At 43.1% G+C, this 14,844-nt stretch overlaps 1 protein-coding gene across 1 annotated transcript in view; it reads left to right on the top strand.

The window, feature by feature from the left end:
• Positions 1-14,844, top strand: part of nek11 (NIMA-related kinase 11) — a 138,148-nt gene that overhangs the window by 105,294 nt on the left and 18,010 nt on the right. The window lies entirely within an intron of this gene.

The following is a 14,844-nucleotide window of genomic DNA, read 5'->3' on the forward strand; positions in this document are numbered from 1 at the left end:
TACAAGAACAAAGCACTTACAGTGTGTGCAGTCGGCTTCGTGCGCATTGTTCTGCACCTCTCGGAGGAAGGGGTAGGTGCACTGTAAATCTTTGGAAAAGGTACATTTTCTTTTCGGCATAATTGCTGCGGCATTACTGCTGCTAGCTGCTCGACAAAGAACATTCGCGCCAGTTAATGTTTATTTTATTGTTGCATGGCAACACGTTCTGTTGTCTGGAATAATGTGGCTAAATAAACACCCATGCCACAGGGCCAGGGGGCAGTAACCAGGAAAGTTTGCGATTCCTGTCAATTCATCAAAATAGTAAATGCAGACATTTCCCCGCTAATGATTCCCACGCTGCTCAGTCGCAAACATCGCGAGTGGCGAAAACCGGGACATATCCGTGTCCCGACAGACTTTTGTCGGGACTTGGGACACACAACCCCAAATCGGGACTGTCCCGGTAAAACCGGGATGTCTGGTCACCCTACACTAGCGGCTCATCTCTACTGTCTGTTATTTAATATTTCCGTCATTCCAGAAAAAAATTAGTCTGAAGTTTGTTGTAAGTATGTAGGTGCTCAGTTTTCTCTCTCTCTCTCCTCTCTCTTGCTCATGCTCTCTCTCTGTTTCCCCTCTCTCTCTCTCTCTCTCTCTTCCTTTGCTTCTCTTGCATGAGTGAAAATGACTGAAAGCTAGAGCAGGACAAAGCTAAAGCCACGCCTCCAAAACACATGAACGTGCACTGCCCGACTACTGCTGGAGGACGAGTCCACATAAGAGAGAGTGAGCGAGAGAGAGAGTGAGAGAGCGTTGGGGGAAGGAGCTTAGCATGTCATTGTCATATCCAACTCCATCATGTCTCGTACATGTCACATGTTGTAGCTTTGACGGCACGCCGCTGCGCTGATGAACGAAGAACAGCATGTTTCCATTTGGCCTTTAAAGACATTTAAAAGTGTTTATATAAAACGTGTCGATTTAAGAATAAATAACATATTTACAGAATATATTGTTAATTTTGTGCGGCGTTGTGATGAGCTTTTACTTTAAGTGTTTTTTAACGTTGTGTGATGCAATACACCAAACTCATGGGTGCCGCCATCTTGGGTTTTTTAGTGATATTCATCACCAGTGCATGAGTTTTGTAGTTGTCACCTCCAGCTCGCTCACTGTTGGTTCAATCAGCTTGGAACTCTTGATTCCCACCTACTGTAGTGGTCAAATCCCTCATGTTGACTTGTTTTTCCAGTAAAATTGGCGGAACACTTTGCTGTCTCACGCCCGTGAAAGATCGGATCACTGAGGAAAATTATGTCCTTCCTAAAAAAATAAAAAATTCAACGATTTTCTGAATATTTTTTCATGAAGAAAAAAATGAGAAGTTGTGTAAATATCAGTGATACTGTTTTGAAGAGAATTAACATAAGTTTGAGCCTCTTATACACAGCGCATTCAAGCACCACCATCATTAGTCACGCTCGGTGTCCACAATTTAAAGTGAAATATACCTGATAAATTCTGGCTTTTATTGTCAGCTGGGATAGGCTCCAGCTTGCCTGCGACCCTGTAGAACAGGATAAAGCGGCTAGAGATGAGAGATGTTTCTTAAAAAAATTAAATACCCTGCCTTTAATCTGACGACTTTTCAGCCACCCTGGCTTTAAAGCGAGACAGCCTTTCGATTTCATAAAATCGGTGAAATTCAGTTCCGTCTGAAATGTGGTGATTGTGATATCTGTTTATTTCTGTAATATCTCACAATATCAGGCCATTCTGTGGCTGGGAAGTTATTTAATTTGAGGGGATTAAAGCAAATAATGTGCATGAAATCGCTCGCTTGGCGCAGTCAAGCAGACAGAGGAAGTCCGTGTGCGCATGCGCAGGTTTACCTTCTTCTTTTGGGTTTTACGGCAGCTGGCATCCACAGTGTTGCATTACTGCCATCTACAGGTTTACCTTTGAGCGTGCACTGACAGTTCCATCATTCTGTCGCTAAACGAACAGCTGATCACACCGAGGTGCTCGCTGAGCGCCCATATTTATTAGTTTGGTCCTGCGTTTCCTTTCCTTCGTATATAACATAACGTCTTTTCTTCTTAATCTTTCGATTATGTTCATTATGTCATATATTAAATATAGTTAGTTTTTTCTTTTTTTATCAGATATCTAGTTTTTAGGTTTGTTTACCTGACATGTTTCGACGTACGACTGTCATCTTCCTCAGAGTGTCACCGGATGTTGTTGGTGACGCATCTTTTATCAGCTGATGTTTCCAAAGCACAAAAGCACTCACCGAAATAATTAAACCATTACTAGGACTCACAGACCAACACTGCAAAAACTCAAAACAACTGGCAGAAGAACTAAAAAACAGAAGCCACCATACAGGTAGTACAAGAAAAATTAAAAACAGATAGGACGCTCAAGAAACGCACAAACCTCACTGTACAAGACATCACTCAGCTCCTTCAGTTCATCACCACATCCACATACTTTCAGTTCAGGAACACAATTTACAGACAAAAGGAAGGTTTTGCCATGGGAGACCCACTATCAGCCATCATGTGCGGCTTTTTCATGGAAGACCTGGAGCAGAAAGCACTCACTACAATACCAGCGGAATACAGGCCAACACTCTGGAAACGTTACGTGGATGACATACTGGAAAAAGTGAAGAGGGGACACACTCAACAACTCACCGACCATCTCAACACCATAGACAATACCGGCAATATAAAATTCACACATGAAGAAGAAATGGAGCAGTCAATAGCATTTTTGGACTTAAAAATACATCACACAGAAGATGGGGACATCAAAATAAAAGTACACAGAAAACCCACACACACCGACCAATATTTAAACTGGACTTCCGAACACCCCATAATGCACAAAATATCAGTAGTCAGAACATTACATGAACGCGCAGCAATAATTACAGATCCACAGGACAAAGAACAGGAAGAACAACATATACAACACGCACTGAAGGCATGTCAATATCCACAATGGGCAATATCCAAAGGGGTGGAACAGGTTAAGAACAACAAAACACAGAAGAAAGAGAAAAAACACACCAACAAACAAGAACACAGGGGAGTAGTGACATTACCATACATCAGGGGAATAACGGAACGCATTCAAAGAGCAATGAGGAAACACAACATTAACACACCTGTCAAACCACACACAACACTCCGTCAGATCCTGGTTCATCCCAAAGACAGAATACATCCGGACAACAGATGCAACACCATATATGAGATTCCATGTCAATTATGCAATAAAACTTACATCGGGGAGACAGGAAGGAGTTTCAACACAAGGAAAAATGAACATAAGAAAGAGTGCGAAAAGGAGACAGCTACAAGACAAACCCGAACAATAAAAGAAAAGGCACAACAGGAAAATTATAAGTCAGCCATAACAGATCACTGCAAAAGGGAAAATCATATTATGGACTGGGGGAATGCCAGAGTCATCCGCACAGAAGATAATAAACATCAGCGCTGGATCAGGGAGGCCATGGAGATCCGTAAGCGAAGCCCGAGGACCATCAACCGGGATGAGGGAGCATACATGCTCTCCCACACCTGGAGTGCCATCTTGCAGGGGACGAACAGACAGTAGAAGGCGTGACCAACCTGTCAAACCAGACAGGAAGGCCACGCCTTCGGAAACATCAGCTGATAAAAGATGCATCACCAACAACATCCGGTGACACTCTGAGGAAGACGACAGTCATACGTCAAAACATGTCAGGTAAACAAACCTAAAAACTAGATGTCTGATAAAAAAAAAAGAAAAAGCTATGTCTTTTCTTCTTGCTTTCCGTTACTGTAGTCAGTCTTTCACGTTTCATTCGCACACTCGCGTCCTCCATTTTTCTCTCCTGTTTCAAATTTATATCCCACAATGCCTTGTGTGAACGGGGACAGCCCACCACATGATGCATGAAGTAGTATCTTTTTTTTTTTTTTTTAGATATTTTTTTGGGCTTTTTGCACCTTTATTGGATAGGACAGTGTAGAGACAGGAAATGAGCGGGAGAGAGAGAGACGGGAAGGGATCAGGAAATGACCTCGGGCCGGAATCGAACCCGGGTCGCCCGCATTCATGGTATGGCGCCTTAACCACCTGACCCACGACACCCCCATGAAGTAGTATCTTGAAATGGGTCATGGTGAAGCAGGAAAAACTAGTGGAGAATTTAGGGCCACGTGGAGATAAATTCATTAATTGCTCTATTTAAAAACAAAACCTAATAAAACTGGAAGTCTGTGATTTGGGGGCGGCACGGTGGTGTAGCGGTTAGCGCTGTCGCCTCACAGCAAGAAGGTCCTGGGTTCGAGCCCCGTGGCCGGCGAGGGCCTTTCTGTGCGGAGTTTGCATGTTCTCCCCGTGTCCGCGTGGGTTTCCTCCGGGTGCTCCGGTTTCCCCCACAGTCCAAAGACATGCAGGTTAGGTTAACTGGTGACTCTAAATTGAGCGTAGGTGTGAATGTGAGTGTGAATGGTTGTCTGTGTCTATGTGTCAGCCCTGTGATGACCTGGCGACTTGTCCAGGGTGAACCCCGCCTTTCGCCCGTAGTCAGCTGGGATAGGATCCAGCTTGCCTGCGACCCTGTAGAAGGATAAAGCGGCTACAGATAATGAGATGAGAATGATGAGTCTGTGATTTGAATTCAGGAGCTTTTGGTGTCGGGGAAAATTATTTTTATGACCTACACTTGAAAAATCTGAAAGGCAGGACAGCTTTAAAGGAAATATCTCACAAATAAACAAATGGAGCTAAAAGTAGTTTTTTTCTGTCCTTTATAAAAAAAAAGCTGCATATTGAATTTGTTCTTAATGATATAACCACTGAAGTGATGAAAATAGATGAGACTGTTTTTTGTCAGGGTGGCCGCCATAACTCCATCATCAAGGTCGGCGAGGCACAAACAGAACATCGTAGACAGAAGCACAGTCAAAAACGAGGAACAGGAAACAGAAACCAGGAAATTAGTCATGAAGCACGGCTTAGTAATGTGTCACAACAACGCAATACTTCACAAAGTCAGTCTGCATTCTGAGTCCTTATTTGGGCACGCTGATTGCACCTTAATCCCGTGCAGGTGTGTGTGATTTGCGGTGCGCGTGTGAGTCAGTTTGGAGCCCATGCTGTCCAGAACACCCCTGAAAGTCCTTCTGTTGTGACAACTAGACTACAGTATAATATTATGGTCTAGCATGACTTCACAGTCAATTTGTTTGCATTTCTCCACAAAAATTACGGCAATGCAGGATTAGAAAAGGAATCAAAATAAATTAGTGGCTCATTTATTGCCTGTTTATTTAAAAAATATATGCATCTGCTTATCTTCCATCTGTTTGATGTGTGACACGGTGTGCTGTCGTGTGGAATCGTCCGTCACACAGTGCTGCCCTCGCTTTCGTCTCCTAATACACCCACGTATCTGGCTAATCCAGCCTGGCCACGCCCAGGGAAACGGCCCAAGGGACTGATGTTACAACTTTAACATGCTTTTTAAGCTAAAGTCCACTTAATTTTTTTTTTTTGTCAAGAACATCTGTTAATGTATAATGATGACATTTCATAACCTCGTCATTTCAAAATTCCTGGTTAATCCGTTTAATCCATGGTACTGGGTACTAATACTTTTTCTTCCACAGTGTTCTCATGCTAGAATGAAATGTCAAGATCTGAAGACCTACAGTATTCTATCATCTTTCATGCAGCCTACAGTCTCGGTTCCTGACAGGTTCCTCACAGGTTCTCCATCAACAGATTTGAACTCACTCGTTCCAACTGGAAATTTTCCGTTTCCTCGTGTTCAGTGACACTGTAAATTACTACGAGGCGAAATTAGCGTGCTATTCCTGGAGAACCATCATCAGGCTAATGGTCTTGTAATGATGATTGTTCTAATCAACATAGCACTGAACGGAAACCAAACGCCACCTCCTGGACCTCCTAATCACATCTGGATGTCGTGAGGAATAAATCCGAGGGCCATGATTTCAGGGCAGTTAAACACGTGTTCTTGCCTTAATTCTCTTTAACTAAATATATATATTTTTTCTCTCCTTTCCTCCCTTCTCTTTCTCTCTGCCTCTCTCTACTTCACTCACCCCTGTTCTGCCCGGGCCCCATGGGTGGCTCGGGCGGCCCGGTCCTGTCGGGTTGCCATGTGGGACTGATGTTGGTCGGTGCTGTGGGGTATTTGTGGGTTCTGGGCCCCCGTCGCGCACTCGCCCTATGCATGCACACATACCTTTTCCTGGTAATACATAACACGCCTTATTCTCTTTTAAATGCACTACACATTAGATTGCACACATCATACATCGCACACATCATACATCTACCCAGGGTGCGATTTGTCAAAAAACCAGAAGGGGGGATGTTTTTTTTTTTTTAATCATGAAAGGTCACAAAATTAAGGTAACAATAGGCTAACAGCTCAATAACATCCGATGATCTCAAATGAATAACACTAAATGAAAACGAACACTAAACCAGAGATAGTAAATTCATCTTCCTATCTCTCTGACTAAATACACGAACACTAACACACAACAAAGTTCGCATTGCTTGTCGCGTTGCTGTGATGTTTCTCTCCCTCCGGATTAAATGGACAGTGACTCGAAAATCACTGAAATACATGAATACTAAATGAACAGTTTGCTCTGATGGCGCAGTTCACATTGTGCACAGCTTTCCGATTTAAACTGTTTTTTTCTCATCCTTATACTTCCTGTTTCATGGACTGTAACGGATTTGCTTATTTAGTAATTTTAATACAGAATTTACTTTGAAATTATAATCAGACACTCCAACGCCCCCCCCCCCAAAAAAAAAAAATCGGCCATGAAAAAGGCGGCATCCGCCAAAAGGCGCGCTGTTTGCATCCCTGCAGATACATTGATACATTGTAGATAATAATATCTTTGCGTTCTATGAGAACGCAAAGATATTGTTATTATCTACAATGTATCTATTTGCTGGGGACGTTCGTGAACATCAAAGCTGCCACTTCGGGTCATTTTGAAAGTGAGTGCAATGTAGACCATAGAAAACTGTGTCACAACATGCCTGTCATGTCAACTTTTTTTTTGGTTTGTTTGTTTTATTGACGGGGTTGTCCCCGAGGATTTTTTTTCAGCAGAGATAAAAACCAGAGGGGGGGGGGGGGGATGATCCCCACCATCCCCCCCAGAAAATCGCACCCAGCATCTACCAATAACAAGAACAATTAAAGCCGCTAGCGGCCTTGACGGGCCCTTGCACGTGTGGTTCCGCAACCCAGGACATTCCACCACCCAACAAAACAGTCACATGTCATATATTCATCAAATGTTCAAAGGTGATGTGCATGTTGCAAATGCCATGACTGCTTGACGGATGAGAGATAGACAGACAAAGACTGTGTGTGTGTGTGTGTGTGTGTGTGTGTGTGTTTCTGTGGTGTGAAAATGTACATATGTATGTAACTATACATGTTTCTCCTCCCTATCTCTATCTCATGCTGTAATTTTAAGTCATCTTAGCTTTCCTGTGTCTGCAGTGTGTGTGTGTGTGTGTGTGTGTGTGTACATGCAGAGTTTTCATATGTCTGCAACAAAATGCACAATGATGGCAGGTCACTAATATATAGATTTAGGCACTGCCTAAAAGCGGAGCTCCCATCTGTTTCTGGGTTGTAGAATTTTCTTACATCATAGCCAGTCTCTTTTGTTTTATTTCTTTACTGGGTGGCACTGGCCACTAGGTGGTGTGTCTCATCTCATCTCATTATCTGTAGCCGCTTTATCCTGTTCTACAGGGTCGCAGGCAAGCTGGAGCCTATCCCAGCTGACTACGGGTGAAAGGCGGGGTACACCCTGGACAAGTCGCCAGGTCATCACAGGGCTGACACATAGACACAGACAACCATTCACACTCACATTCACACCTACGCTCAATTTAGAGTCACCAGTTAACCTAACCTGCATGTCTTTGGACTGTGGGGGAAACCGGAGCACCCGGAGGAAACCCACGCGGACACGGGGAGAACATGCAAACTCCGCACAGAAAGGCCCTCGCCGGCCACGGGGCTCGAACCCGGACCTTCTTGCTGTGAGGCGACAGCGCTAACCACTACACCACCGTGCCGCCCCCTAGGCGGCGTGTATGACTGGTAATTACTAACACTGGCCACTAGGCGGTGTGTATGACTGGTAATTACTAACACTGGCCACTAGGTGGTGTGTATGAGTGGTAATTACTAACACTGACCACTAGGCGGTGTGTAAGACTGGTAATTACTAACACTGGCCACTAGGTGGTGTGTATGACTGGTAATTACTAACACTGGCCACTAGGCGGTGTGTATGACTGGTAATTACTAACACTGGCCACTAGGCGGTGTCTGAGTGGTAATTACTAACACTGACCACTAGGCGGTGTGTATGACTGGTAATTACTAACACTGGCTACTAGGCGGTGTGTATGACTGGTGGTACACATACAAACCACAAAAAATCTACTCGATGGGTTTACCATTTTTTCTTAGGTATGGAGCTCCGCTATTATTGTGTGTGTGTGTGTGTGTGTGTGTCTGTTTGTCAGAGGGAGAGAGAGAGACAGTGTTTTTGTGAAAGAGAGTGTGCTCATAGATGTTGCGTGTGCATGTGAGTGCATACTTGTGAGTGTATGCATAAATATGCATATGACTGTGTGTGTATGAGTGTGCACAGAATTGTATATGTTATATCATCAGACTCACGATATCAATATATTGTAAAGTTTCAGATCAATCCATCAATGAATTGAACATTTTTTTTCCCCATTTCCTGCTTGGCCAGATGGTGGCGCTGTGCTAGGCATCTGAATTACACATGTGAATATCATCACAATCATAATACACAATATTTTGTAAAGTGTCAGATCAGTCAGTTAAGGCATTGCCAATTTCTGGCACATTTCCTGCTTGGCCAGGTGGTGGCACTATAACAGGCAGGCCCATTGAGCATCAGGTTATCATAATAATCATAATATTTATTGAAGTAAGAAGTGTCCGACCATACAGTCAATGCACTGTGGCTTTCTGACACGTTTCCTGTTTATGTGGCAAGATATTAAAATCATAAGGCCATTTCAACATATTACAAGATATCAAAAATCCCTTCGCAATTTAATATCAGCGACACCTTGGCATCACGTAGAAACAAATTTCACATGAATCTCATGAACCATCTAGGAGGAGCATGTTAAAATTCATCATGTGTCAAAACACACATATTCAAAACCCTATTCTTTCCTTGGCCAGTTGGTGGCGCTATACCGCACAGGCATATTGGGCATCTAGATGGCATAATAATCACATTCTCTAATAACCTGAAAGGTTTCAGCCAAATCATTAAATGTATTATGACTTCATGACACATTTCCTGTTTATGTGGCGAGTATTAAAATTCATCCTATTGCCATTTCAACATATTACAACATATCAAAAATCCCTTCGCAGTTCAACATCAGCAATATCTTGGCATCATGTTTGCCAAGTTTGACATGAATCTGATGAACCTTCTAGGAGGAGTACGTTAAAAATGACCATGTGTCCAAACACATATAAGCCCAATTACCTCACTTCCTGTTGGGCGTGGCTAATGCAATGTATATACGAACGTTGTTCGTCTTGGGACGAACTACATACGTGCCGAATTTGGTATGTGTAGCTGAAACTATATGCCAATCCAAGGACTCCATGACCTTAGAGGGCGCTATGAAGTTCCTGGGCCACGCCCGGGGCCAAACGTCTGTGGCTGAGAAGCGGTTACAATGACTGATGTATCAAATTTCATGAGTTTTTGTGCATGGGAAAGGCCTCAAATAAGGCCAAACGCGACAGAATAATAATAATAAGAAGAAGGAGAATCCTTTGAAAAACAATAGGGTCTTCGCACCGAACGGTGCTTGGGCCCTAACAAATACACTAGAGCAAGCGAGGCGTGCATGCAGATGCCTCTGCAGGTGTTTTACTGCACGCCTCGCTTCCCTTTAATGCTAACACAATTTAGAGGAGGCATATATCTATGAGTACGCAGGGTTAGTGTGGCGTGCAGGGGGAAATCTGGGCAGAGACTCACCCTGCGCGCACACTTCTTTTAATGCAATACATTAGAGAAAGCCCACAATCTAGCCATTTACATTCTTACATAGGACAAATATGGTGTGTCTGGAGTCGAGGTGTGGTGGTGGTGTTGCTGGGGGCCGTGGGCTGGTTAACACGCAGGGCCTTCCCTCTGCCGTCTCATTGTGGTATATCTTGTGCGGGGGTGGGACGACACCGTGGCCATACTTGGGTGCCCAGGCAATCTGTATAATCAGTCAGTTAATCAAATTATTCCTATTCTTATCCCTATTCTTATTTCTCTTATTATTAACCTACATAAAGATAATAATACTCATTTCCTCTGAAACCCTCCTTCTCTGCGATCTAGCCTCCATCTCCCCGGCCCAACAGTAAGTCAGTACTACTCCTCACACACACACACACACGGACATTTCCATATACACATTATTCCTTACTGTTAATTTTGGTTTTTCACTTAATTTTAAATTCGGTGTTATATCTCATCTCATTATCTGTAGCCGCTTAATCCTGTTCTACAGGGTCGCGGGTGAGCTGGATCCTATCCCAGCTGACTACGGGCGAAAGGCGGGGTTCACCCTGGACAAGTCGCCAGGTCATCACAGGGCTGACACATAGACACAGACAACCATTCACACTCACATTCACACCTACGCTCAATTTAGAGTCACCAGTTAACCTAACCTGCATGTCTTTGGACTGTGGGGGAAACCGGAGCACCCGGAGGAAACCCACGCGGACACGGGGAGAACATGCAAACTCCGCACAGAAAGGCCCTCGCCGGCCACGGGGCTCGAACCCGGACCTTCTTGCTGTGAGGCGACAGCGCTAACCACTACACCACCGTGCCGCCGGTGTTATATTTGAATTCTAATTTTTTGTATAATTGTATATGAATATATTAAAAAACCTGTATGTAGAGTATGTACAGTACAGTGGTTATCGAGCTCATTTGGGGCTGTTGAACATTAAGATACTAAATATTTGAGATTGAGGTATTTATTTTCTGCCATATTCTCTTTTGTATGTTTAGATGTTTTGCCATTGTTCATATTTATATTTGTTGTTATTGTTCAAGTCTTTATTTAATAAGTTGATGAATGTTGAGGTTTTCCCCCACTGGATTGCTGATTACTGTAGTTACTGTGTTTTCTATTAAACTGGCACAGCCAAAGAAAAGAAAAAAAAAATTCTTGTTAACGCTTGATTTAGGTTATAAATCAGAACCGTTTTCATGAGCAGTGTACCATTTAAGAAGATAAGAACTGGTGACAATCCAAAAAAAGCCTGACAGGCCTTGTGGATTAGACGCATTTGGGTTGGAAACTTTCAAAAAGTAAATGAAATCTCGCAGACAGAATTAAAGATCAGATTTGCACAGAATTGAGAAAATCTTAATTCATGTGTCAGTGAAATCGCAGCTCGGTGTCGCACCGCTACAGAGAAAACGGCTACGTCAAATTTGTCGCTTTCTCGCTCGCTTGTCCGACATCCACTTTTTTTTTTGTTTTCTTTCAATGTTTTATGTTTTACAGCTGTATGATGACGTGGTTCTGCAAGATGGAATGACGGCATAAATACACAGATTAATGAGCAACAATAGCAAGAAAAACACTGTGATTAATGAGAGGTGGGCGTGATCAGGGCGGAGCTCAGGAAAACAGGAACCAGGAAGTAAAACCTGGATGTGATCAGAAAATACTCCACGTGTCAAAGTGAAAAGTTTGAGATGAAATCACGCAGCGTGGAGCAGAAACATGTCCTTTAAATGCTGGTTAATGAGCTGGAAATAGAAAGTGTTATTTCCCTCAAGGGTGACAGGCGTGGCCTTTCTCTGCCCACATATGGTTTATATCTCCATATCTTCCCTGTATGAGCTTTTCAGAGAGAGAGAGAGAGAGAGAGAGAGAGACACAGACAGAGAGAGACAGAAGGAGAGAGACACACAGAGGGAGAGAGAAACAGAGGGAGAGAGAAACAGAGAGACAGACAGAGGGAGAGAGAGAGAAAGAAACAAGCAGAGGGAGACAGAGGGAGAGAAACAGAGAGAGACAGACAGAGGGAGAGAGAGAGAAAGAAAGAAAAGCAGAGGGAGAGAGAGAAACAGAGAGAGACAGACAGAGGGAGAGAGAGAAAGAAACAAGCAGAGAGAAAGAAAGACAAGCAGAGAGAGAGAGAGAGAGACAGACAGAGGGAGAGAGAAACAGAGAGAGACAGGCAGAGGGAGAGAGAGAGAGAAAGAAACAAGCAGAGAGAAAGAAAGAAAAACACAAGCAGAGGGAGAGAGACAGACAGAGGGAGAGAGAGAAAGAAAGAAACAAGCAGAGGGAGAGAGACAGACAGAGGGAGAGAGAGAAAGAAAGAAACAAGCAGAGGGAGAGAGAGAGAAAGAAACACAAGCAGAGAGAGAGAGACAGAGAGAGAAAGAAACGGACAGAGGGAGAGAGAGAAAGAAACGGACAGAGGGAGAGAGAGAAAGAAACAGACAGAGACACACAGACAGAGAGAGAGCGTGATCACCTCAGACAGGTCGTTAAATATGTGCCTTTCACTGTTGGAGAAATCCGTCAGTGCATCATCATTACAGCACACACACTTCTGAGATGCTCTTTCTGTGTGTGTGTGTGTGTGTGTGTGTTTCCCTGGAAATCCTGAGCTCTAAGGAACATCGATGTGAAGCTTAATGACTGCACCAGGGATCAGTGTGAGCGGAGTTCAGTCAGGAATTAAACTCATACCCACTCGCATCTACTTAGAGTTTTGGACTTTACGAGAACTTTTGCTCCCTTGGTCCCGTCCCTTAACATTCTCGACATCAATATGACAATATATCTCAATAAAAATACAAAAAATAGCTTGGAAGATATTCTTATTTAATTTTATAGTCTCTGATGGCTCGTCCTGTATTAGTGTTATTGTTTTCATCCAATTAAATGCTCTCTTTAATGTATATGTCCCGCCCACATACACACTCCCCGGCCACTTTAATAGGAACATGTTGTTGATTGTAAGATCCCTGTTCTTGGCTGCAGGACTGGAACCCAATGTGTTCTTCTGCTGTTGCATGCTGAGATGCTTTTCTGCTCACCACGGTTGTAAAGAGTGATTATATGAGTTACTGTATCCTTCCTGGCAAAAAAAAAAAGCTCAAACCAATCTGTCCATTTCCCTCTGACCCTCTCTTACAAACAAGGCATTTGGTGTTTCCACCCACAGAACTGTCAGTCACTCAGTGTTTTTTGTTTTTCGCATCGTTCTGTGTAAACTCTCGAGACTGTTGTGTGTGAAAACCCCAGGAGGAGATCAGCAGCAGTTTCTGAAATACTCAAACCAAAAATACTCATCTGGCTCAAACCAACACCCATACCACAGTGAAAGAAAGAAAGTCACACTTCACTGTGAGATCAGTTTTTCCCGTTCTGATGTTTGAACATTAACTGAAGCTCTTGATTGCAATCGGCTGATTAGAGAACTGCAGGTGGGTGGGTGTTCCTAATAAAACGGCCAGTGAGTATAAATCAGTTGAATGGATTTAGAAAGGATTCAGTGCTTTTGTGTAAATGTGTGAGTCGTTTATCAGTTTTTAAAGTCTCTGCTTCATGTCTTTTCTCTGTTGCCATCGTGGTAAAGTTCATCAGAAGTCCACAGGACGTTCTCCAGAGTCTCAGGACGTGGGTTTATTCCTCTAAACGCTGTAATATACACCACGTGCCGCACTAGTGCACTTTCCCTCATACTAAATCACGGAAGTTCCTGCAAATATGACCCAAGGGAACGAGTTCCAAACCCAGCTAACACTTCCCTGCATAAGTGATTGAGCGGGCGGAGTCGTAACGGCGCTGATTAAAATCAATGAATCTCTGCGTCGGGGGACGAGCATGTGAAAGCCCTGATCTCATTAACCCAGACCATGTTCATGTTTAATTCTCTCCATTCGTCTCTATTAAAGTGAAGTTTAAGGCCGGCTCATGAACGGAGTGTAAATCGATTTGTGTTTGAAAATGGAATTCACTGGAATTGTTTTTGTTTTCATTGTTTTAGTGCAGTGAGGAAACGCTGAGGGCGTCACTGATATCAGGCTGAGGTTGATTATTTTCCAATATTAGATTAAATAAAACTTTATTGATCCTTTTGGGAGGGTTCCCTCAGGGAAATTAAGACATTATATTAGCATGATCCCAAGTGTTTACTTTGTCGTACAAAACACCAACTTCTCCATGACACTTTATTTATTTATTAAAGAACGACACATCATACTTTTTATCTGTAGGACGTCGGCAAAACAAGTTCATTCCTGTTCTGCCTTAGCAGCGATAAACAATCACTCCTTCACCAGCCTCTCGTTTCTCTCTCTTAAAGCTGTGCTGCCTTTCAGATTTTAAGTGTAGGTCATAAAAAGAATTTTCCTGATACACAATTATTTTTGTTTAGTGACCGAAAGCTACTGAATTTGAATCACAGACTTGTAATTTTATTAGATTTTTTAAATAGAACAATGAATGAATTTCTCTCCATGTGGCCCTAAAATCTCCACTATTTTTTTCCTGCTTCACCATGACCCAATAGAAGATACTATGTCATGCATCACGTGGTGGGCTTTCCCCGTTCATGCAAGGCATTGTGGGATACAAATTTGAAACAGGAGTGAAAAATGGAGGACATGAGCATGCGAATGAAACGTGAAAGACCGACTACAGTAACGGAAAGCGAGAAGAAAA

This window comes from Neoarius graeffei, chromosome 19 (genome assembly GCF_027579695.1).
Source record: "Neoarius graeffei isolate fNeoGra1 chromosome 19, fNeoGra1.pri, whole genome shotgun sequence".
In the NCBI taxonomy this organism is placed as follows: Eukaryota; Metazoa; Chordata; class Actinopteri; order Siluriformes; family Ariidae; genus Neoarius; species Neoarius graeffei.